Source organism: Cnephaeus nilssonii, assembly GCF_951640355.1.
Source record: "Cnephaeus nilssonii genome assembly, chromosome: 12".
NCBI lineage: Eukaryota > Metazoa > Chordata > Mammalia > Chiroptera > Vespertilionidae > Cnephaeus > Cnephaeus nilssonii.
The window spans coordinates 69,896,276-69,901,222 of NC_137083.1; the positions used below are offsets into that span (position 1 = coordinate 69,896,276).

Here is a 4,947-nt window from a genome sequence, read left to right on the forward strand (position 1 = left end):
AGCAAATGAGTTACAATTGGACCAGGGAAGAGTAGAAATCAGAACACTAGAGGAGGGGAGAAGATTTAACCCAGAGTCAAGCACTAGATAATGATTAACACAAAAGACCAGACATTTTCATTTATTAGCAACTTTGAGATGCTGGTATTGTGGTAGTATTTGAGAATAAAGACAAAAAAGTAAAAGGGCAGTATTTTCATCCAATGATAAGGAAGATTACTCTCACTAAATGAAATAAAAAAAAAAAACTTTAGAAGAGAAAAAAAGAGTATTGGGTTTTGATTTGTAATGAGTCATAATAGTTCAAAACATGCTATATGTGAAATATATGGATGAAATAAAGAGTGGGGGAAATCAGCAAAAGACACACTAATCTTACATATGTAATAAAATGCATTCCACATCATGTTGAATAGTTATAGAGGTAGGTCACAAGTTTGCATCTCTGTTGCACAATTTTGTCTTTGAAATTTTTTAAAATTAAATTTATTGGGGTGACATATAGGATCATATAGGTTTCTATGTACATTTTTATGATACATGATCTGTATATTGTATTTTTATGATACATGATCTGTATATTGTATTATGTGCCCACCACCCAAAGTCAGATCATTTTCCTTGACAATTTTATTATAATCAAAACTGATCTGATGCTCATTTTGTCCAAATTATAGTCTTTACCCTAATGAATGAAATTATTTTGTTTTTACAACATACAATCATTAGCTGCTCCCCTAGTCCCATCTAAAATTCCAATGAACCATTAAGTGCTATCAATTGTGCTTTCTGTTCATCTCCTGAGTTGCTTTCATCTTCTCCTTCCCATGCCCTAATTTCCTAACTTAGCTTTCTGTCACCTTTTGTATATACAGCTTCCTAACTGGTCTCTCTTTTTTCAAATTATACTTCTTTATACCACAAACACTCACTATCCAAACCATTGGAACTCATCATCCGATATTCTATTTAAAAATAATCACCTAAGAAGTTTGTTTATATCATACAAAAGCTTATTTCTGCCCTAAACATTGATAATAACCATATGAATTACAAGTTCTTTAAAAACTTCGCCCTTGTTTACCTATCCATAATCTTTGTCTCACCACCAAACTCCGAACTCACCTTCTGTTCAGAGAGAAAAGGAGAGGGACAGAGAGAAAGAAACACCAGTGATGAGAAAATTATCTATTGGCTGCCTCCTGCATGCCCTTTATTGGGGATCAAGCCTGCAGCGGGGGCATATGCCCTGACTGGGAATCGAACTGTGACCTCCTGGTTGATAGGTTGATGCTTAATCACTGAGCCACACCAGCCGGGCTCCATATTCTCTTAATAGCACTAGTAAAGCTGCTGCCTGTGCCCCCACCCCTAGGGTGTAAGTACTAAGGAAGCTCAGAATATTTTAACACATATAGCTCATATATTTTTTATACCTTACATAGAATTTTTGAACATTTTGAGGTATTAAGTACCCATCAGTAGATGAGTGGATTAAAAGATGTGGTACATTTACACAATGGATTACTATGCAGCAGTAAAAAAAGAAGGATCTCTTACCCTTTGAGACAGCATGGAGGAACCTGGAGAGTATTATGCTAAGCAAAATAAGCCAGTCAGAGAAAGACAGGTATCACATGATCTCACTTATATGTAGTATATAATGAACAAAATAAGCTGAGGAATAAAACAGATCTAGAGACACAGAATCATGGGACATACTGATGAATCTCAGAGGGAAGGGGAGTGGAGGAGTGGAAGAGATTAACCAAAGAACATATATGCATAACCCATGGGCACAGACAATAGTGTGGTAGGCCTGGGGGAAGGAGGTGCAAGGTGGAGAGGGTTAATTGGGGGGGGGGGGGACATCTGTAATGCTTTCAACAATAAAGATAATTTTTTTAAAAAGAATGTTAATCAAGAATTATGCCCATAAGAATGATCACTAAGTATGGACTTAGGTCTTTTAAAATTGAAATGGTATAAAAACAATTTATAAATATTACTTTAACCCTTCATAAAAACTTAAGAGGTAAATAATATTACTGTCCATAATTTACAAATTAGAAACAGTCTTTTACAGGTCAAATAGCCTAAATAGTATTATCTTTCCAGGCTTAAACCACATACAATATGAGTTTGTATTACTTGTTCAGCCCATATAAACAACTCAGATAATTCATTGTAACAACTCAAGCATAGTATTAAAGTATCAATGAGATATCACATTTTTAACAATACATTTATCTGAGAAGACCTCAAAGATCAACTAGGTTCCAGTTTATAACTCTAAGTAACTGAATTCTTTGACATGCTATCTAGTGTTTTAAATTAAGTTATTTAGGTTTTGAAGTGATATGCCAAAGTCAATGAATATGGTTTCAGGCTAATTCATGTTAAGTCAGTATTTCTAGAAATAATTAATTGTAGTATTGATTATCTGGTTAGACTATCTCCAGTGTTTAATAATAAAACTGTAGCAAGAGCAGTGAGAACAAATTACTTAATTTCTAGTGTCAATAACTTTGATAAAATGCAATTAGGTTATCTTCCAAAATTTTTCTAGTGACCTGATTCAAACAGCAAACTAATATGATATCGTACATCAACTGTAATTGAAATGATAAAAAACCTAGAAGAGTTCACCTTTTGTCTGTTGCCTGATGTGGTTGCTAGGGACCTTCATTCTCAGACTTCCCTGGGCCCTTCCAGACCCCACCCCAGGAGACAGTGGAGAGGGCACCCAGGGTTAGGTTAGGGGGGTTGGGTCAGGGGGCCAGTGCGAAGGGGCCTGGGCAGGCTGCCACTGTGAAGGCACTACGAGGGCTGCAGGGAGCTCAGAGCGTGGGGAAGACTTCACCGGTGAGTTCAAGGACAAACACATCACCACTTTGCAGGCATCATGCTTAACAAAGAGGTTAAATATTGGTGGGAAAAGAGTAAACCTTGCTAGATGGGATACAGCAGGTCAAGAGAGATTCCATACATTGGATCAAATTTCCTACAGAGATTGAAACGAAACTACTTTAGCTTATGATATAACAGACAAAGATTCTTTTCAGAAGGTAAAAATACATGGGCAAAGAACTACAGAAAGTGCTGGGAAATGAAATCTGTGTATGTAGAGTTGATCATACAACAGACTTGGAAAAGGAGAGACATGTTTGCAGTTAGGAAGCAGAATCATATGCGGAATCTGTGGGAGCAAAACATTATCACGCATCAGCCAAACAGAACGAAAGAACTGAGGAACCCTTTCTTGACCTTTGTAAAAGGATGATAGAGACAGCACAGGCGGATGAGAGGGCAAAGGGCAGTGCTCGAGTCAACCCGGAGCTGCCAGGAGAGGGGTACAGATTAGTGATGATGGAGGGTGCTGTTCTTCTGGATAACTGTTCACACCTAAGAAATTAAACACAAACTGTGGATCATTGCCCTCCACATGAAGATTGTCATATTCCAAGTCACATTACCAATGGAAACATTAACAATATTTTAAATTATGTGTACAAAACTGCAGAGACCTTTAGTGCTCAACTTAGTGGAGTTTGTTAGCAGAGATTTGGCATTTTCTACAACTGTTGACAAAGCAATTACCAATGGCTTTTGCACATATTATTTTCTTTAATAAGGGATGATATGCATGTAGAAAACAACTACTTAAAGGCTTCATTTATATTCTTTATATCAAATCTTTATTTAATCAGTACATGTTGTTGGAATGGTATACATTTTGCAGCCCTTTGAATAGCACCACGGCAGTTTGAATAGCACCACTTCCAAAGAGCAAACTGATTTTGTTTCTGTTTTTTAATTAGCAGAAACCCGAAATACTATTTTTGCAGGCTTTGCACAGGCCTCCGTCTACTACTTTGATATAATCTATATGCATCCTATATGCTGAGCTGGTAAAATACATTATAAATTACATATTCAATATTTTATCTGCTTTTACACGTGCAAGGTGCAAAATTATATACATTAGTCTCATTGATGACTGTAAAGTGATTAGCATTTGGAGATAATGCCTAATCTTTCTAACTGACACACAAAGATCATAGCTCCTTTCACTTACGTCATAACTTAAAAGTGGCATGTTTAAATTTTCACATATGATTTACTTGAACTATTGCTGTTGTCATATGTTTGGCCTCTGAAAATCCATCTGATGATTGAACTGCAACATTTGCCGTTTGGTGTGTGTTGTTTCATTTGTGTATGTGTGTGTATAAAAGAGATGGCATCTGCCAATTTGGCTTTAGAATGGTTATCTTAGAAATATTTGAGTGGAGCATGCTGAGTTTCACTTCTTCAATGTCTTTAGTTTTCTCTTGGGCTTCATATGAGACGGGTTCACGAGTGTGAGAAGAGAGGAGAGGTCCCGGATAGTAACCACTCACCATACAGCATATCCGTGTGGTTTATGCTCTGGAGGCAGCACTTTTAGATCCTTTGTGAGGAGAGACATGTTTCCGTTTAGGAAGTTGTGAGTTGTATTCGTTCAGTGCTCGCCAGAGATGAACACAGAATGCTTTGCTTAATTTTGTAAGAGCTATTCCGAATTTCTGTGAAGGGAAACATGTAATGCAGTTACAGCGAACACTGGAAAGATTTATTATAAAATTATATTCTTGAATACTTTGCAAATTAGCCTCTCATCAGATTCTAAAATAAAAAATAATTTGTTGAAGGGCTAAAATGTGGTAGCCAGCAGGACTGGAGTGAGGGAGAGAGTGTGCGTGTGTAAGGGAGTGAGAGGGGATGTTCCTGGTGGGTATGTGTGTGTGAGGGAGGGACAGTTAGATCTTGCCGGAATCAGGCTCTTCTGGACAGGGAGCCCCTGCTACCACAATGGGCACTCTCTGGGCTGCATGCCTCTGGCACAGAAATCATGCCATCTTGAACATCTTGAAGGGGAGAGCAGCCATGACTAGAAGCGCAGCC

At 37.5% G+C, this 4,947-nt stretch overlaps 1 pseudogene across 1 annotated transcript; it reads left to right on the top strand.

The window, feature by feature from the left end:
- The first annotated feature begins 405 nt into the window (after window positions 1-405).
- LOC307108098 (ras-related protein Rab-21-like) lies at window positions 406-3,395 on the top strand (annotated as a pseudogene). Its single transcript has 2 exons — window positions 406-424; window positions 2,845-3,395. The product of its transcript is annotated as a ras-related protein Rab-21-like (transcript).
- The last annotated feature ends 1,552 nt before the right edge of the window (window positions 3,396-4,947 follow it).